This window comes from Podarcis filfolensis (assembly GCF_964270895.1).
Source record: "Podarcis filfolensis genome assembly, chromosome: 7".
In the NCBI taxonomy this organism is placed as follows: domain Eukaryota; kingdom Metazoa; phylum Chordata; class Lepidosauria; order Squamata; family Lacertidae; genus Podarcis; species Podarcis filfolensis.
Genome location: NC_139603.1, coordinates 85,024,788 through 85,046,048, shown reverse-complemented (window position 1 = coordinate 85,046,048; position 21,261 = coordinate 85,024,788). Strand labels below are relative to the sequence as shown.

Sequence of the window (21,261 nt, the reverse complement as noted above, 5' to 3'; positions counted from 1 at the left end):
CTGTTTCCCAGACCTGCGGTGCAGAGAAGATGGGAATGTGTACACTGCCTAAATCTCAGACTCTGTTATAATAAAATAATGCTGGCTGGCATCCTTCTGTCTCAGGAGACAATGGAGGAATGTGCCTTTGGAGGTGAAGTCAAACTGTTGGCAGTTACAGCGCCTGCTGTGGCTGTGGGGACCAATACAGGAGAGACATGTTGTTGTTTTTTTGTTGTTTTTCCAAAAACAAAACGAAACAAAGTACAAGCATCAAATTCAAAATCCATGTTCGTATTCTAACATAAGCCTATTACATAGATTACCTAAATTAAAGTATACATAATTAGGCTTCCTTTTGTATTGAAATATAAATAAATAATAAATAAATAATATTATAATATTATAATAATATTAAAGATTCCCACATGCCCCCCACTCCCCTTCACCCATGTGTGATCTCAGTATTTTACTTCTTCCATCTTGTTGTGTTGTTATAGTTTAATAATTATTCAATTAATTCTATTGTTCTTTTCTTGCTTACCCCTGCACGTTTTACCCATTATCTATTAATATTTCAATTCCAGAACAATATTTTTTCATGTATTCCTTCACACCATACCACTCTTTGATTATTCTCTGCTTTGAGTGGCCTCTAATAATTGCAGGAGAGACATGTTTTGTTGCAGTTGGGGCAGATGAAGGCATCCAGTTTTGCTGTTCCAAATGCACCGTGTTGTTTTTTCTCTCTGCACTCCTCCCAGTGGTCATTCCTCCTCTGGTGGATGACTTGACTGATTGTCTCCAGATGCTGCACTTGTCTGCAAGGGATTCTCACATGGTGGGATTGATGTTGCCAGCCTTCTTGTCATGTTTGCAGACATCTTTGTAGCAAAAAGTTGGTCTGCCAATGAGCCTGGTGCCTGAAGCCAGCTCCCTATAGAGCACGTCCTTGGGGATCCCGCCATCTTCCATTCTCTGGACATGACCAAGCCAGCATGGACCACACATTTGGTAAGTTTACTTACAAAACTCTTCAAAGGTCAGATTTGTGTGCTTTTCCATACAGCAGTCAGAAAAAGGTGAACAGGCAGGAGAACGTTGCTTGGTTACAAAATGGTAAAAGTTACTAAACTATTGGTATATGAAAAAGAAATGTTAGTTTCAGGCTCCATTCTTCTCTGAAACAAAAGAGGGTTCTCAGAGGGAGAAGCTGGTGAAAGCAGCAGGAGGGAGGAGCTCAGATCTCCTCACACACTGAATTCACATACAGACTGAATCCAACAGAAGGCTTAGTTGTCCATTTCTTCCTAAGGTGTGGGAAAGTGACATAGGCTATGCCTGGCAGGACAGCTTACTTTATGGCATTAACCCCTTTATGTCTGGGAGGAAAAGAGTGTTGCAACATGGCTAGCCTCCTCGCCCGTTCCCCTAGATTCTTTGAGGGATGCTACGATAGTCAAATGTGCAAAACCTGTGTAAGGGGATGTCATAGATATGCCTTTGTCTTGAATAAGGTTTTAGAGAAAAACCTAACTGCGATTGAGAGAGATAAATTTCAGAAGGAGACAGGATTAAAACTGGTTAAGAAAGTGAAATATTTAGGGGTTAACATGACTGCTAAGAATGTGAATCTATTTAAGGATAACTATGAAAAATGTTGGATTGAAGTGAAAAAGGACTTAGAAATATGGTCAAATTTGAAGTTATCACTGTTAGGCAGAATTGCTGTGATAAAAATGAACGTATTGCCAAGGATGCTGTTTTTGTTTCAAACATTGCAAATCTTGGACAAAATGGACTGTTTCAAGAAGTGGCAGAGAGATATCTCCAGATTTGTCTGGCAGGGCAAGAAGCCTCGAATAAAATTTAAGATATTAACTGATGCTAAAGAAAGAGGTGGATTTGCCCTGCCAGACCTTAAACTTTATTATGAATCAGCCGCTTTTTGCTGGCTGAGAGAATGGCTGCTTCTTGAAAATACTGATGTGTTGGACTTAGAAGGTTTCAACAATGTATTTGGTTGGCATGTATATTTGTGGTACGATAAGGTTAAAGCACATAAAGCGTTTAAAAACCATATTGTCAGAAAAGCACTGTTTAATGTCTGGATAAGATATAAGGACTTGTTAGAAAATAAAACCCCAAGATGGTTGTCACCAATGGAAGCGAAGGCTCAGAAAAAACTCAATATGGAGGCCAAGTGGCCGAAATATTGGGAAATTCTGGAACAAGAGGGAGACAGATTAAAACTGCAGAGCTTTGAAAAATTAAAAAATAGAGTGCGAGACTGGCTCCATTACTACCAAATAATGGAGGCATATAATTTGGACAAAAAACTTGGCTTCCAGGTGGAAAAATCAAAATTGGAAACAGAATTGTTAGATCCCAAAATTAAGAATTTGTCAAGAATGTATAACTTGCTGTTGAAATGGAACACCCAGGATGAAACGGTGAAATCTGCTATGATTAAATGGGCACAAGATGTTGGACACAACATTATGATGGCTGACTGGGAACAGTTATGGACCACAGGTATGAAGTTTACGGCATGTAATGCCTTAAGAGAGAATTTAATGAAAATGACTTACAGGTGGTACATGACACCAGTCAAGCTTGCAAAAATTTACCATTTGCCCGATAACAAATGTTGGAAATGTAATGAGACTGAAGGTACATTCTTTCACCTTTGGTGGACATGCCCAAGGATTAAGATATTCTGGGAGATGATTTATAATGAAATGAAAAAGGTATTTAAATATACCTTCCTGAAGAAACCAGAGGCCTTTCTCCTGGGCATGGTCGGCCAATTGGTGCCAAAGAAGGATAGAACTTTCTTTATGTATGCTACAACAGCAGCAAGAATACTTATCGCAAAGCATTGGAAGACACAAGATTTACCCACCCGGGAAGAATGGCAGATGAAGTTGATGGACTACATGGAACTGGCGGAAATGACTGGCAGAATCCGAGACCAGGGAGAAGAGTCGGTGGAAGAAGATTGGAAAAAATTTAAAGACTATCTACAGAAACACTGTAAAATTAATGAATGTTAGAAGGATGTTGGAACGAAGTCATATGGCTTTAGCAGAAATGTTATAAAGAATTAAGTAAAAATAGATTGCTAATGGGCCAAAGGGGAAAAAATAAGGTTAAATTGTGTTAAGATAAATTATAGGACAAAAACTGAGAAAGATGGAAAGGATTTGCTGAAATAGCTAACTGAACTAGAATACAAAAAAGGGAGGTGTGAGGAGGTCATTGAAACAAGTAAATGAAAGATAAGATATGGAAATATTGGATGTGTTTTTAATTGTTTCTGTTTCTGTTTTTGTTTTGTTAAGATAAGTAGTGTTTTTTGTTTTTCATGTATTGTATTGTATTGTTTTGTTTTGTTTTGTTTAACTCTTTTTCTTCTTTTTGTAATCTTTAAACTCTTAATAAATATTACTTAAAAAAAAATAGATATGCCTTTGTCAGTCAACACTGGACATCTTCTTGTTGTTTAGTCGTTTAGTTGTGTCCAACTCTTCGTGACCCCATGGACCAGAGCACGCCAGGCACTTCTGTCTTCCACTGCCTCCCACAGTTTGGCCAAACTCATGCTGGTAGCTTCGAGAACACTATCCAACCATCTTGTCCTCTGTCGTCCCCTTCTCCTTGTGCCCTCCATCTTTCCCAACATCAGGGTCTTTTCCAGGGAGTCTTCTCTTCTCATGAGGTGGCCAAAGTATTGGAGCCTCAGCTTCAGGATCTGTCCTTCTAGTGAGCACTCAGGGCTGATTTCCTTCAGAATGGAGAGGTTTGATCTTCTTGCAGTCCATGGGACTCTCAAGAGTCTCCTCCAGCACCATAATTCAAAAGCATCAATTCTTCAGCGATCAACCTTCTTTATGGTCCAGCTTTCTCTTTTCACAACACTGGACATACTTAGGAGGAAATTAAGTCCCACTAGGTTCCGTGGGGCTTCCTTCTAGGTAAACATGCTGAGGACTGTTGTCCTGCACAAGGTCAGGCGTGGGAACATTGCTGTGTGTGGCATTAAAAAAACCTTTGTTTGCAAAAGTATTCATTCTGCTATTGGGCACAAGCCCAGATTTTCCTGAAATCTCTGCAATGTTGTGCCAAATTTCATCCAAAACTTTAGCTTCCTCAAATAGAAGGAAGTCAAGCAACGTGGTGTGGTTTCAAAGTAGCAACGCATTTGGTTCAGTGAAGTACAGAAACCTTTACCAACCGATGTTTTAGAATACAACTCCCATAAGCCCCAGGCAACATGTGTTACCTAGGGCTGATGGGAATCGTATTCCAAAATCTCTGGAGGGCACTTGATTGATTAAAGCAGCTGTACAGCCTTTGACTTAAAGAGAAAAAGGCCCAAGGTATACATGTTATTGTTGGTAGAGCCTCTCTCAGCCCTCACCCCAGAGGACAGGATCACACTTCAAAACGACCTTGACAGATTAGAGAACTGGGCCAAAACAAACAAGATGAATTTTAACAGGGAGAAATGTAAAGTATTGCACTTGGGCAAAAAAAATGAGAGGCACAAATACAAGATGGGTGACACCTGGCTTGAGAGCACTACATGTGAAAAGGATCTAGGAGTCTTGGTTGACCACAAACTTGACATGAGCCAACAGTGTGACGCGGCAGCTAAAAAAGCCAATGCAATTCTGGGCTGCATCAATAGGAGTATAGCATCTAGATCAAGGGAAGTAATAGTGCCACTGTATTCTGCTCTGGTCAGACCTCACCTGGAGTACTGTGTCCAGTTCTGGGCACCACAGTTCAAGAAGGACACTGACAAACTGGAACGTGTCCAGAGGAGGGCAACCAAAATGGTCAAAGGCCTGGAAACGATGCCTTATGAGGAACGGCTAAGGGAGCTGGGCATGTTTAGCCTGGAGAAGAGGAGGTTAAGGGGTGATATGATAGCCATGTTCAAATATATAAAAGGATGTCACATAGAGGAGGGAGAAAGGTTGTTTTCTGCTGCTCCAGAGAAGCGGACACGGAGCAATGGATCCAAACTACAAGAAAGAAGATTCCACCTAAACATTAGGAAGAACTTCCTGACAGTAAGAGCTGTTCGACAGTGGAATTTGCTGCCAAGGAGTGTGGTGGAGTCTCCTTCTTTGGAGGTCTTTAAGCAGAGGCTTGACAACCATATGTCAGGAGTGCTCTGATGGTGTTTCCTGCTTGGCAGGGGGTTGGACTTGATGGCCCTTGTGGTCTCTTCCAACTCTATGATTCTATGATTCTATGAGATATGTAAACGGGAGCTGAAGGAACAGTAGAATACAGATTGCTTACGTTTACAGGACCATGCAGCTGAAGTGCTTTTGATACAGTGCCACATGAATTTATTATATGCACAAGCAAATTGAGACGTGTGCCTTATGCAGTGCTACCATATGGAAATTACAGATGTTGCCTCCTGGAAGAGAAAATTCGGGATACGGAAAGCACTGAACTCTTCATACTTTATACACAACTGAATGTCAAAACCCGACACCCTAGGAAATGGTGTTTATGTTGTGTACAAAACTGGCTTCGAGCTGTTATGTCACTATGCAGGAAACATCTTTCTGGCTCAATTAGTGCAAGCATTGGAGGTCTCCCTCTGTGCATGTGTTTACGTATGCATACAGCTCTTTGCAAAATATGTCATCAGCCCTGACCACAGGTCCTGCTAGCTAGGGATGATGGGAGTTGTAGTCCAAAAACAGCTGGAGACCCAAGTTTGTGAAACCCTGATCTAGACCTTTCAATTCAACAGGGATGTGTATGAGGCACTGTGCCAGAAGTTTGGCCCCTCCATGCTAACTGCAACAGCCCCATGCTGCAGAAGGTGCTTCTGAAATTCAGGAGTGTGGGATGCCCAGCCTGTGTTCCAGTCCTCCAGCAACAGATGCTGAAATATACTTGGAGTGTGGATTTCATGCTCTTTATTCAGCTTATAGTAGTGAGGAGGAATGGAAGTTCCACCAGAATGTCTGCTTTATAGACATTATTTACACAATGGGCCCCACGTGATTGGCTAATTCCGGGATTCACCTGTAGGCCAATCAGGTTGCGGATTCGCTTCCACCTGGAGCTGGATTGGGTGGCTCCTGTGGACCAATCAGACTGCTGCAATCTGAATCCTATTGTTCTGGGACCAATCAGACTGCTGCAAACTGAATCCTATTGTTCTAGGACCAATCAGACTACTGCCTTTTGGATCCTATTCAACTCAGTACATAACAGATGCCCATTCCTCAACCATGGTAAACCCAATATTGGGGCTTTCTGCACAATTAATTACCAATGGATGTATCTTTCGATCACCATGCTCTCCGTGGGCACATGGATGTGTTTCTGCTAGCACAGGGGTTTTTCCATCAGCACGGACCCTCTCTGTTTGCCCTCTCCCCATTATGCCCTTTCAGCCAACAGTTCTGGTGGTTTCAATTCCTCTGCCAGGCTCCTTTCTACTATACTTTTTATATGATACCGCCTTCTGTTCTTGCTACAGACTTAACATTTTTGGATTTTGCAGCCCACAATTATGGAAAGGTCGGCGTATAGATTTCTTAAACCCATCATCCTGCTCAAAATGCCCTTTTATTCAACAGGCGTGCTTTGTTTGAATTTCCGGTTCCATTTTCTTCATTATTACCTGCCCCCACCCTCCTTTTTACCTTGGGAGTCTGAGCTGGGATTATTTTTGTGCTCCCAATTAAGGAACGTTTGCCTCAGAAATGTTAAGCCAATCGCAAAAACTAATCAGGCGGCTTCCGTAAGGAACGGAGCCTCTGTTCCCACTGCATGAACACCAGCCCTCTGTGTATTCTTCGCGCAACCGCAGCAACACGGCAGTGGCTAACCCTTTTACACTGCCGATTTAACTTTGTTTTCCGCTGGGATTCTCGCTTCAGCTCTTATGCCAGACAGCATCCATGGCATCCCGAGAATTTGTTTAGCTATATTTCAAATCCACAGTGACGTGAACAAATCCACACATAACATAAGCGTGTTTCATGGCTTTCACTTCCCCGTAATCCATTCTTGTAGACTTCTCTGCTGTGCTCCTCGCTGTGACATCGGAGTATAAGCCTTAATTTAATGTTGCCACAATGACAGGCAGAAGCCGGTGTATAGTAGGGGACCCTGCATACTGAAAAGACTTCTGGAAAGTGTAACGTAAGAGCCTCCTGGGCATTCCACAATGAAGCTGCTTCTAAACTAGCTTTTTTTCTGGAATGCACATGCTTTGCTCACAAAAACACACACACACCCCACCGAGCATCCAGATTACATAATTGTAAGCTTGTTTACATTGCAGTGTTTTGCCCTCCCATGTTTTTTATACCTGACTTATGGCAATTTTTGTGGAAAGGCGATGTGCTTAATCAGGCCTTTAAGGGCTTCTGTGCCTTTAGTTTAACATTTCCTGTTTGCAAAGGCCAGAAGAGGGCGCTTTAATTACTGGTTTCTTTTCGTTTTGTCCTTTTCATTCTTATAGCAAGTATGAGAAGAAATAATAGAAGCCCCTTTGCCCCAATTCCAGCTTATTTTCCGGGGATTCGGTAGTATAGGAGGACTCCCATACGCGACCAGGTAATACTACCGCAGCCACATATGAAGAAGACAGTGAAAATACAGTGTATGCAAAACACATTGAGAAAGAGCTCACACAGTGAACAGCTGGGCATCTCCTTTCTTCAACTATAATACCAAGTTATTTACTTGCAGAAGTGTAAGCACTGATGTAGAAGAATGAGCCACTTGGAGGATCAAGCTGACAGCCACCTTCATTTGAGGGGAAATCTCTTTTAATATTAATATGTATTAAATTTATCTGCTTGCGGAGAAGAAATTCGCTGTGGATTTTAATGTTATATTTCTAACTTACTGAACTCTTCCCCCCACCCCCAACTTAAAATCCACATTATTTCAATTCAGAGAAATAGCCCTGCAGTTCCAAATAACTTGTCTCCCTTCAGCTTGATCAGCCTTGGCTGTTTTAATGAATATTTACTCCCTTGCAGTACAGCTCAAGACTGCTAAGCTGTAAAATACTAGATTACTATTTTCATTTTCTGCATAAAGCTGTTCTCCCCCCTTCCACATCCTCATTCAGTAATGGAAAAGATAATTAATGTTATGCTGTAATTAAGTTCATTATTATTTTATTGTTTATACCAATATAGCACAAGGATTTGCAGGTTTATTAAACGGCTGGAAAATTAAAAGAGATAATGGTGTGGGTGGGAATAAAAAGATTGGTATAAATTCAAACATTGTGTTCTCCTGTATTAGTGCCATAGCAATGCAAGCTGACCAGTCTATCATAATTCACATTTGCAAAACGGCTTGTGTTATCACTTGGCACTTGTCTAATCAAGATAGAACCATGTACTTCCACCATGTATGCGAAAAGGCAAATTGTCTGTGAAGGATTTAAAGCATGGAGCTTGCAATTTAAAGCATGAAGCTCCACCTCTCATTGACGAATCCATTTTCCCAGGGACATTGATGAGTGTAGCTTTGGTGTGCTTCCTCCTGGGTCAGTATTCTTAAAAGCTCTGTTTAGTGAGAATGCTGTCATCTTTGCTCTTGGATACAGACCAAGTAAATGTCAATGAATGTCTTTATAAGTTAGGCTGTGACTACTACTGAAACGTGCAGAGATGTCACTGAAGTTTGTTCAGTGGTTGCAACTGGTTTAGAATTTCAGAACCTCCAAGCGTCCCTATTTTCCAGGGATAGTCCTGGATTTATAGGAGCCATCCTGGTTTCTGATTTGATAATTTTATTTTTTTATAGATATTTATTAGAGTTTTCAATTTTATACAAACAAAAAAAAAAGAAAAAATAATATTAAAAACAAATCAATTTCAATACCAATTTTCAATAACATATTTCCTTGACTTCCTCATACCTCCCCTTCTTGTTTTCTAGTTCAAATTATTTATCCAGCAAATCCTAATCTCTTAACATTCCATTTAACTAACACCTTATTTTCCAATCAACTTCTTAAATTTTGTAACTTAAACAATATTTATACCAATTCTTTTTACCATAACAGCTAGAGACCACATAAATTCAATCCAGCATCTTTCAAAGTTCATTAATTTTGCAATGTTTCTGTAAATAGTCCTTAAATTTCTTCCAATCTTCTTCTGCCGACTCTTCTCCCTGGTCGCGGATTCTGCCAGTCATTTCTGCCAGTCCCATACAGTCAATCAACTTCATCTGCCATTCTTCCAGAGTGGGTAGATCTTGCGTCTTCCAGTGCTTTGCTATAAGTATTCTTGCTGCCGTTGTAGCATACATAAAAAAAGTTCTATCCTTCTTTGGCACCAAATGGCCGACTATGCCCAAGAGAAAAGCCTCTGTTTTCTTCAAGAAGGTATATTTAAATACCTTTTTCATTTCATTATAAATCATCTCCCAGAAAGCCTTAATCTTTGGGCACGTCCACCAAAGGTGAAAGAATGTACCTTCAACCTCCTTACATTTCCAGCATTTATTATCAGGCAAATGATATATTTTTGCGAGCTTGACTGGTGTCATGTACCACCTGTATATCATTTTCATAATATTCTCTCTTAGGGCATTACTGATCATTGAATGTCCTCCTTTTCCTTAGGAGGTACCTATTTTCATCGGAGAAATGATGGAGGGTATGGAGTTATGCGATCCCCAAGCCAAGGAGATAAGTAACTATACAACCTTTAGAAGACACCTGAAGGTTGTCCTGTATAGGGAAGTGGGTTTTTTTATGTTTATAGCTGCTTGCGTTCCAAATAACACCAGTCTCAAGGGTTTTCCATTGTACAGTCTGAGTTGAGCTGCTGAGGGTGTAGCTAAATATCAATGAAAAAGTGGACCCCTGTGAGTACTTTGAGTTTTGTGCGGGGCTGCTGAGCTCACACACTTTCATGAGCTACATGATCACAGTGGCACTTTTTCTAAGTGACCTGGTTGGCTGGCACCTGTCTGTTTCAGGAGACAATGGACGAATGTGCCTTCAGGGCTGAAATCAAACCGTTGGAGAGTTACAGTGCCTGCTGTAGCTGTAGAGACCGATACAGGAGAGACATGTTTTGTTGCAGCTGGGACAGATGAAGGCATCCGGTTGTACTGATGCAGGTGCACCACGGTGTTGCTTCTCTCTGTGCTCCTCCCAGTAGTCATTCCTCCTTTGGTCACTGCTGTGGATACAGGACCTCACTGATTATCTCCAGGCACTGTGGTTGACTGCAGGGGATTCCCACATAGTGTGCTTGATGTTGCCAGCCTTCAATGTCACGTTTGCAGACCTCTTTGTAATACAGAGTTGGTCTGGTGATCACAAGTAAGGAAAAGTCTAGTTCATGTGGATCCCTTGTCGCTTGAGACTGTAGCAATGTTTGGAGTGACATGCCAAAAGTAAAATATAAGTTACATTCAATTTGCTGTAAAGAAGACACTTCATAACTTTGCTGCTGGCTGAAGGGGTTGGACAGGACATTTCAGAAGTAGCATGAGAATCTAGACATATACTGTATCCTGCTTCCGGTATGACAGCTCCCCTTTGAATTGTGCCACCTGAGGATATTTACTCAGTCTAGGAAAAGCCAGAGTCATAACCCTGAGTCATACAGCAGTATAGCAGCCAAACTGAAACAGAGGCAGTAAGGCAAATAAGCTAACAATAATTATATATTTATAATTAATAAGGTGCTTTAGTGTTGGAAATCTTCACACACCTATCTTGGTAATCTTTACAAGAGCTCTTTAAGGTGCTGTGTTATCTGATGAAAATAAGAGGAAAATATCCACAGGAGCTAAAAAGAATAGCTTGCTCTTGGAAACCGCCCAACCCATTTCAGACTTCAACTTCATTTTGTTACTTCAGAGGAGAATAGATTTTCTCCCTTTCAATTGCTTTACGCCTCTCGGTGGTGATCTTTTTATAGCACCTGTGGATATGTTCTTGTTTCGTTGTTAGTAAATGCAGTTGTCTTGCTTCTGCAGTATTAGTTATTATTGCGGAATATATTGCAGAAGAGGGACTGAGAGATAGTGACTTGCTTAGTGTTCTTTAGCCTGCAATCCTAACCCCACTTACCTAGGAGTAAAACCGTTGAATTAAATAGGACTTCTGAGGAGACATGGTTAGGACTGCATTTAAAGCCCGTACGAACGAAAGTGGGGTTTTCACTTCTGGATAAACAAGCATAGACGTGCAATGCACAGTGTGCCACTGAGAATTTGTGGGCTGCATATCAGTCTTGGACTTGGGAGATCTGGCTTCAAATGGCCATTCAGCAGCCATGAAAGTGACTTTGGGCCACAAGTCTCTATCTTTCACCCTTGACTGTTGTAAGGATTCTATGCCTTTGTACATGGAAACACTGCCCTAAATTCCTTTGCTTTCAAGACCAGAACAATGCTACAAAAGACAAATGAAAGGAAGGCTGAGATAACATTTGAACCTGGATCCCTTTCACCTCAGGGTCTTAGGCACTAGGATCAGGTACCAAAATCACTGCCTGTCAACAACTGCAAAGGCAAAGGCAAAGGGACCCCTGACCATTAGGTCCAGTCATGACTGACTCTGGGGTTGCGCCGCTCATCTCGCTTTATTGGCCAAGTGAGCCAGCGTACAGCTTCCGGGTCATGTGGCCAGCATGACTAAGCCGCTTCTGGCGAACCAGAGCAGTGGACAGAAACACCGTTTACCTTCCCGCCAGAGCGGTACCTATTTATCTACTTGCACTTTGACGTGCTTTCGAACTGCTAGGTTGGCAGGAGCAGGGACTGAGCAACGGGCGCTCACCCCGTTGCAGGGATTCGGACCGCCAACCTTCTGATCGGTAAGTCCTAGGCTCTGTGGTTTAACCCACAGCGCCACCCGCGTCCCACATGGGTGCAAAAATGGGTGCCCTACCCTCTTAAACAGTTCCAGGCAGAGGGTACCTTGGACAGCCCTAGAGAGCCGGCATGGTGTAGAGGCGAGTTTGTCAGACTAGGACCAGGCAGACCAGGGTTCAAATCCTCACACAGGTAGAAAACTCATTGGGTGGCCTTGGGCCAGTCGCTGTCCCCGTCTCTCAGCCTAGCATTCCTCACAGGGCTGTTGTGAGTATAAAAAAGAGCAGCGGGTGAACCAAGCATGTCACCTTAAGCTCCATGGAAGAAGGTTGGCATTTAAATGTAAGTCTTCTTGGTGGTGGCTGCTCCCAGACTTTGGAACGCCCTCCCTAGAGAAGCCAGACTGGCTCCCTCCTTGCTTTCCATCCACCAGCAGGTCAAGACCACCTTATTTCAACAGCCTTTTGGCAACTGACTGCTTTTAATGAAAGGGCTAGTGTTGTGCTGTTTTTATGGTCATTATCTGTATGTTTCTAATCTATCTATATCCATCTAGATAAACTTTGTTAAAGTTTAATTGCTTTTTAATGATTGTTTTTCCCTGTTTTTCCCTGTTCTTATCTGAATTACCTATATATCTGTCAACCTTTCTATACACACTCCTTGAGGGAAAGTTGTGATTTTTTTTTCCTCTGTGGGGAAATTATTACTTGTGGGGGGGATTTCTGTCCTTGTTTGACGAGTGCTTGATACTCATTAACAATGATTTATTACTTTTTGTAGGAGAGTCTGGAGCCTCTACCGCCTCACCTCCTGCTGCTGTATGCCACCTTGGAAGAAAGTTGGCATATAAATGCAATTATATATACAGTATATACACACACACACACATGTATATACAAACACAAACACATACACACACACACAGTATAGGGTTGCCATATTTCAAAAAGTGCAAATCCGGACAGAAAAGTTGAACTTTTTTCTTTTTTTTTGCAAAGTTGTCAAGCTGCTTTCTTTTCTTTTCTTTTTTCGCTCAAAGTTCTTGAGCTTTTTTGGGGGGAGCGGCAAAGTTCTTGAACTTTTCTTGCAACCCTTTTCTTGCAAGCAGTTATTCCCAGGCACTACAGTGGCCAGCCTTTCTTTTCCTCCCCTTCACCCTTAGGAAAATTTGTGATTTCTTTCCCTGTGGGGGTACTGGGTGGGTGGGGGGCTGGTTTCTATCCTCGCTTATCAAGGATATTCATGGGTTTGAGCCCCCATGTGGTCCCTTCCAATACTTTGTAAGACTTTATTTTATTTTATTTTAGGGGAGCTTCTGCCTCTCCTCCTGCTGCTGCCTTTTGTCACCTGGAGCTCCTTGAGAAGAAAGGCGGTGTAAAAATGTAATCACACATAAACACACACGCTGACATAGAGGGCAGATATTCCCTTCCCCCCTCCTCAGGTATCTTCTTCTAACTACTTCTTTGGTGATCACTCATAGCCGCATAAGATTGTCTTCCATAAACATGGTTTTAACAATGAGTCCGTAAGTTACTGTGGAGGCCAATTCTGGATCCACATGTCCTTCCACAGTGGGAACATAGATTTCCAGGCGGGAGTTGATCATGGTGTGGATTTGCCAAGCGTGCCTTCCTCTTAGCACATTTCTCCCTTGTGTCCTGAGTTTGAGTGTCTTCAAAGCCCATGACACCTTTGGTCAAGGCTGTTCTCCAATTGGAGCACTCGCAGGCCAGTGTTTCCCAACTGTTGGTGTTTAGACTACATTTTTAAAGATTTGCCTTGAGACAGTCTTTGAACCCCTTTTGTTGACCACCGGCATGACGCTTTCTATTTTTAAGTTGGGAATAGAGTAGTTGCTTTGGAAGACGATCATCAAGCATCGGCATAACATGACCAGTCCAACGAAGTTGACGTTGAAGAATCACCGCTTCAGCATTGGTGATCTTTGCTTCTTCCAGTACACTGGTATTAGTTCGCCTGTCTTCCCAAGTGACGTGTAAAAAATTTTGGAGACACTGTTGATGGAATCTTTCCAGGAGTTGGCGTTTATAAATGGTCTTTGTTTCAGAAGCATACAGTAAAATTGAAGTTACAGGTAGGTAGCTGTGTTGGTCTGCCATAGTAGGGGGGGAAATCTGAAGAAGTGTGCATGCGCAGGAAAGCTTATACCAATAACAAACTTAGTTGGTCTCTAAGGTGCTACTGGAAGGATTTTTTATTTTTATTTTTTGAGTAAAATTGAAATGCAGAGTGTTTTGAGGACGGGGACATTCGCAGGGAAACCAAAACGCTATTGTATTATCAGGTGTCTATCTACCTGCCGACCTTTCCCCACACACCCCCTGAGGAGAAGTTTCTGATTTCTTCCCCTCAGAGTGTGTGAGTGGGGGATACTTCGGCGTGAGGAGGGGACCGCGCGTTGGGCGGAGGCGCGCCATCCCTGCCCTCAGCGCCCCTCGCTCGAGGCGGGGGTGGGGCGGGGCCGCGCGCTCCCGCTCCCTCGCCGCGCAGTCGCTCGCGGCCATGTTGTAGGCGCCGGGAACGAACTGGAGAGGGAAAGGCGAGGGAGAGAGAGCGCGCGCGCGAGGGCGGGCGCGTGTCTGTATGTGTATATATGTGAGGGCAACGGCAACGGCGGCGTCGGCGGCGCATCCCATGGTGCAGCGCGCCGGGAGGGAGGGAGGCCGGCTGGCTGAGGGACGGGCGGAGCGGCCTGGGAAGCGGGAGAAGGAGCAGCTTTCTCCTCCTCCTCCTCCTCCTCCGGCTGAGGGAAGCGACCGGCGGAACGACCCGCGGGGGAAGGGGAAGGGAAGGAAGGAAAGAAGAGGGAGGCGGGCGAATGGACGCTCGGCTCTTATGATCGTGGCGCCTCAGGGCTTCGCCGGGTGAGTCTCTCAGCCCCCTTCAGCCGTGAGGGGAAGAGGAGGAGGAGGAGGAAAGGCGGGGGCGGCCAGTTTGGAAGGGAGCGTGGATGCGTGTGGGGAGGGAAGAAGCGGTTGTGGGAATGGGGTGACGGTGGGGTGGGGGCTCCGAAAGGCGCGCCCTCCTCCTCCTCCTGAGGGAAGGCAATGGAATAACATGTAAACAGGGAGTTTTCCATCCCGGAGGGTCTCTTTATGTCACACAGAGAGAGAGATGGAGGGGAGGGTTGTGGGGCAGGGCTCCGCCAGGGGGTGTGTATGGGGTGGGTGGGTGCAAAGGTGAAGTGGCCGTGGCTTTTTGAATGGGAGCGAGAGTGTTGTGTGTGTGTGTGTGGAGGGGGAAGCGTCCCCCGAGGTGTTGTGATTTGCACGTCAGCCGCTGTGGTTTTTGTGTGTTTCCACTAACAAAAGGGCCCATCCGAGCTCTGCAAACTTCGGGGCTCTTTGATTTCTCTCTGGAATCGCGAAGGAAAGAGAAACCAAGCCGCCGCCCCCCCCCCCGCTTTCTTTCTCTCTCTCTCTCCCCCACACAAAAGCAGGGAAGAGGAAACGAAGCTGCCTAAAAATAATAAACCTTTCCTTTGGGTGATCCACACCCGGCCGCCGCCGCCGCCGCCGCCGCCGCCTCCGTGTTTGGTTCCTGACCCAGCCTTTGCGAAGTGTGGAAGATCCACGGGAGTTCACGAGGAATGCCGTGTAGGCCTTAAGTGCCTCTGGGGCGTGTGAAGGGGGTCGCTTGTGGGGAAACTAAACGAAAAGGGCGGGGCGGCCCTCCAGTCTGGGATGCATCCGTCTCCGAAACACGCTTATAACCTGTAGCATGGAGAGTTGTGGATCGGCGTGTGCATCTTGAGCAACACGGGGAGTGGTGTGTGTTTGTGTGTGAGAGTGGGAAGGCTGCAAGGGAAGTTGCTGAGATTTCTTGTGTGCGCATCTTTTGGCCAAATAGTAAAAAAAAAATTCAGGTTGCCTGATCCACAGGGGAAAGGGTAGCCTCCGAAAGGGGGAGTGTATGCGTGCTGGTTGTGTGTTTTGCGGTGGTGGTGGTGTGTTATTCACCCAAGGCAGGTTTCTTCTGAAAGATTTTGAGGAGGAAGCTATCCAAATCCAGTGTAAATGGACTGAATCACCCTCTCATATTCACACTCTCCCCACAATGAGATGGGCACAGTGGCAAAATAATAACTCATTTCCAGATCATGTGTATATAGTAAAATTAATCCAGAATTTTGTGCTTGTTCCTCCCAGCCCATGCTTCTCTTTTTCTAACTTTTAAATATATTGCTGGTTTTGCATTTATTTGTTCTAGATTAGTGTATTGGCCAGTTCTAACATACAAAGCTAGGGATTTTGTGAACTAGGCAGTTCTGTATTACTTGAAATACTTCTTTTTTTTAAAACTGAAACTACTTTTCTTCCAGTAGTATAGGCTATAATACCAATACTGGGCTCTTGTACTGCTGATCTGCAGTTGAGTTTCTGGCAATATATGTAGTACCATAATAAAGATATTGGAAGGGAGTTTAAGCTGAAAGCAGAAAGTTTGCCAGTGGAGATTTCAGAGTTCATTGTTCATGATGTACATCCGTACTGCAAGCTTTCCACTCCCCCTCCCCACCCCCACATCTGGAAGTAGTTAGCTTTGATTCTTCCCTCCCCACACTCCTTTCTTAAATGACACCCTCTGTGTATGTTAAATGATAGAATTTATAACTTGTCCGCCATTTAAAGGATCAAGGCCAGCAACCTCTTATTTAATTTGTTCATCCTTTCAACTTTTCTTCATTTGTGCTTTACTGAATGTTGAGGCGAGAATTATTTCTCCTCTCCTTACTGAGTCTATAGCTGAACTGGGAAGTGAACCCAGGTGCCTGAGGTCAATTCTGTTCAGTGTATCATAGTTGCTTTCCTTCCAGCTGCAGGGCCTGATATCACAAGCCTTGGCTTCCCTTTTGCTGACAGTCTCATATGAAGCTAAGTTACAACACTGCTCTTCATTGTGTATAATTGCACTTCTGTGTTATCAATTTGCTGGTTCAGGGTTCTGTGATACAAGCAATGATCTGTGATGCTGTAGTTCTTTATAACTGAGTAGCATTGTGTTTGTGTAGCAGCATCCATCCCACTGTGTAGTCAAGGCAGCTTTGCAGCATTTTGAATCACTAAAATGCATCATTTTTTGTGTGAAAACCAAAGCAGTTATTTAAATGCTTTAAACGGAACATCAGTTAATGTTCAGAGAGGAGATTTGTTCCTCTCCCCAAAAAGTAAAGATGTATTCACTTGCCTTGAAAAGTTCTAAAGGTCTTTATTACTGAGTAGAAGGAGGAATTATGGCATACATGTGGCATTTTCTTAATGCTGTGATTTGACTAACAACTGCACCTGCTGAAATTCTCTCTTCACAACTATTACATGTTCAAGAGCCCCTGTTGTTGATTGCATCTGGTCACTGTAGTCCTGTTTCCAGGGGTGATGTAATCATATCCTGTTTTTCAAGTAAATGGCATGGTATTAAGAGCGTGTTCTCATGTAAACGATTTCTAGTTTTTGAGGACGAATCAGAAGAGACATCAAAAGCAACAATTCAGTTTGTAGATTCAACAAGCCTCTTGGTGACAAAGGATGAATCTTTTAATTTGGTTTTGATACTAATATGTGTAAACATTCAAGGAAGTTGGAAATTTCCATAAATATTGTTTCCTCCACTATTGCAAGAATCTCAAAGCATCAGTGTGGGTCTTTCAGAATGGCAGAAATATTTGGTATGCTGCTGCCTACAGATCGGAGATAATAGGATGTTGCAAATCCTCTCACATCTCTTAAGAACTGTGTATATGCCTTTCATCAAATATAGCAAACAATTTGTAAATTGAGTAATGGCAGAGGAAAGTTGCTGATAACTGCCTTCAGAAGTGTGATGTAGTAAGATAGTTACTTCAAGAATCAGCAGTGTTGATTAAAAAAAAAGATGCTTAAAAGGGAGCTGTTAGAACTGAACATTTGCTGTATGCTTGCCATTGTTCAGTATTCATGTAGCTCTGTTACTAACTTTCTTTAAAAATATAACTAGAAGAGAGAAACTCTCAGGTTTGCTTTTAAAATTGTTTGAGATTTTTGAATGTATTATTGATATTACCATCATATACATATGAGAGGTAATGAAAATTGGTGTAGGGTATTGGTGAAGAGACATGAACTTACATTCAGGTAGGTAGCAGTGTTGGTCTGATGCAGTCAAAATATATATAAAAAATAAAAAAATTGTCCAGTAGCACCTTAGAGACCAACTAAATTTGTTCTTGGTATAAGCTTTTGTGCGTATGAACACTTCTTCAGATACACTACCTTCAGATACCTTCAGCTATTTGAAGAAGTGTGCATGGACATGAAAGCTTATACAGTGGTACCTCGGGTTAAGTACTTAATTCATTCCGGAGGTCCGTTCTTAACCTGAAGCACCACTTTAGCTAATGGGGCCTCCTGCTGCTGCCACGCTGCCCGAGCCCGATTTCTGTTCTCATCCTGAAGCAAAGTTCTTAACCTGAAGCACTATTTCTGGGTTAGCAGAGTGTGTAACCTGAAGCGTATGTAACCTGAAGTGTATGTAACCCGAGGTACCACTGTACCAAGAACAAACTTAGTTGGTCTCTAAGGTGCTACTGGACAATTTTTTTATATGAACTTGCATTGTACTTTGGAAGGCAACATTTGAGTAGGGTTATCCTATGGTTTATTGAACATGGGATCTCTTGCCCAACCATGGTTTCCTGTTGTGTGAACGAGCTATGCTGAGCCAGGGTCTCATGCTCCTCTTCTTCCATGAGCAAATGGAAAAGATGAGAGGTTTTCAATTTTAAGCAAGCTGTAGTTCCCTGTTAAGGCTGATATTTGGCAATAGTGGTTTACTCTAGTGAGAACCACTAGTTTACTCTAGTGAGAACCAAACCAGGATCAAACAAAGCTTTCTGTTCCTGGCTTGTTAAATAATTTAATAAGCTGCAGGACAGAGATTGGATGCACTGTGGATTGCACTGAGATTGTTTAAAATTGGATAACTGAAGTTTCCTATTTTTACCTCCTGGTGTACAAAAGTGTGTGTGTTGGGGAAGCCTGAGGCTAACCACAACTTACTCATGTGGCTCCTGTTATGTCTGAACCATGCAATTGGGTTCAAATATCCACCGGATGCTCTTGTTCTTTCATTATTGTCTAAGCACATCAAAACATCAAAGGATGCACTTCAGTGTAAGCATGTGTATAGTGATGCACATTGGGGCACAGACACACACGTGTGTGTGTGTGTGTGTGTGTGTGTGTGTATACAGTGCTTTTTTCTAAAAAATGTTTAGGGGTACTAACATTTTCCTACTCATGTTGAAATACTGCCCCTCAATTAGGCCAAACTTAGATTCACAAAATGTTTAAGGGTATACTTACCCCTGTGTACCCCCAGAAAAAAGCATTGTGTGTATGTATATATATGAGCACACACATGCTCATGGGGTCTGTACTGGTGGTCACTGACCAGGAAAGAGATCTCTGGGTTGTTGTGGACAGCACAGTGACAGTCTTGACCCAGTGTACAACATCTGTGAAAAAGGTGAATGCCGTGGTAGGGATAATTGGGAAAAGGACTGAAAATAAAACTTGCCATATAATGCTATTGTATAAATCTGTGGTGTGACTGTGTGCAATTGAGATTTCCTCACCTCAAAGATATTGTAGAGCTTGAGAATGTTCACAAAAGGGCAACCAAAACGATCAAGGGAATGGAGCAACCCCCCTGTGTGGAAAGATTGCAGCATTTGAGGGTTTTTAGTTTTGCTGAATGAGAGAATACATGATAAAGTTGCATAAAATTGTGCACGGTGTTGAAAAAGTGGATAGAGAAAAGCTTTCCACCCCCCCCTCTCATAATGCTAGAACTTGGTGCCATCCAGTGAAGCTGGATGTTGGGCTGACGTACAAAAGAAACTACTACTTCACACAGCATGTAGTTAGTGATGGCTTTAAAATAGGATTGTGAGGAGACTGCTGATGCATTCATGTTCAGCTTGTGGACTTAACATGGGCATTTGGCTGGCTGCTATGAGAACAGGTTGCAATGTTGTTAGATGGAGGAGCAAGTGTGTGAGCCTAAAAAGCTGTTCCTGATGTTCCAGAGTTGTGTGTGTATTGTGGGGGAAGTATTGTCTGAACATGTGCTATGTGGGCTTAGGCAAACCACGATTCCTTTGCTCTTAACTGAAATAAGGAACATTTTAGAGGGTGGTTGTGAGAATTTCTGAGCTAATGTATGAGGAACCTTAAACAGTTAAAACATATTCTAAAATGCTGATTATTCTTATATGCATAAATAAAAAAGTATTCTGTTCTTACTACATTCCTGTGAAGAACTTGATAACAGTTACTTTTTTCAGCGGAAACATGCTCCAATCTGTTGAGGTGGGCTCCATTTCTCTAAAGGCATTTTTCCGATATCTGTCTGAGCAAGTAAGAAAAAGGCTTCTCTTCGGAATTTTCTTCTTTTTTGTGGTGTCTGCCATTCCCCCTTTCCACCCCACATGCTCCATAATAATAATAATAGGTCTGAAGATTGTGGAGGGTGCAAAATGATGGTTAGGCTGCCAACACATTTGATGATGCTGTCATTTGCAATGGCATCACATTAAACCTAAGGGAAAAGAAGCTTTGCTGCCACTGCTTATGATGAGCCCCTCAAGCCTGAGAAAATACTGAAAAATGTCTCTTTCTCATAGAGAAATTTGGTGAAATGGTGCTCACTGTCCTTTGTTTCTGTACTCACAGATTGAGTGGAGAATTTCAAAAGGCCATTTGCACTACTCTAATTGGAAGCATATTTGTGTTTTCTTTCTGGTGGGCAACTCACATATTGAAGTTTTTCACAATTTTGAAGCATTTCTATTCCTGTTTCCTTATTTCTTTCTAGACTGGTTTCTAGTTTCAACGTCTATATCTGTTAAACTGACTATTTCTTGTTATGTTAAATTTCACAATCATAAAGTGAAATTTGATCTTGCCGTAGAAACTCCGTGGAGAATCATTCAGGGTTTTTTGGTGCTTTTTTGGGTATTTGAATAGCTTCCCATCCTTTCACTGGTACAAGGAACAGACTAGTTTAGTCAGCAAAAATCCTTAAGACAAGTGGCTTTGAAAGACCAGAGCTAAAGATCTTGTCATGCTTCTCTTTTCTGTATAATGTTGTACTTGGACAACTCTTGTAAGTTTTCACTTTCCAGGAATGAGGAGTTGTCTTAAAATCTTTTGCATTGGCAACAGAAAAAAAGATAGGAACACATCAATCTTCCTAGCTAGGCAATAACTGCCTTCTCTGTTCGTTGGTTAAGGGGAGGAGCAGGGGATGTTGTCCCAGATTTCAGTCCTGTCAGTTCAAATATTAAGCTGAAAGGTTGGGTTGAACCGGTACAAGCTGTTTTGGGGGGGGGGGGAGAAGCAAGCCACTACCTGCCAGCTTTCTCTT

General features: G+C 42.8%; 1 protein-coding gene across 16 annotated transcripts in view; it reads left to right on the top strand.

Annotated features, from left to right (window-relative positions):
- Positions 1-14,353: 14,353 nt before the first annotated feature.
- Positions 14,354-21,261, top strand: part of PTK2 (protein tyrosine kinase 2) — a gene marked incomplete at its 3' end in the record, with an annotated part of 202,889 nt that continues 195,981 nt past the window's right edge. For 12 of the 16 annotated variants that reach the window (XM_083621911.1, XM_083621904.1, XM_083621901.1 and 9 more), the window contains exon 1: positions 14,481-14,720. Of the gene's footprint in view, positions 14,721-21,261 lie in introns of all 16 variants that reach the window. The other 4 variants (XM_083621903.1, XM_083621918.1, XM_083621889.1 and 1 more) reach the window with 4 other exon arrangements.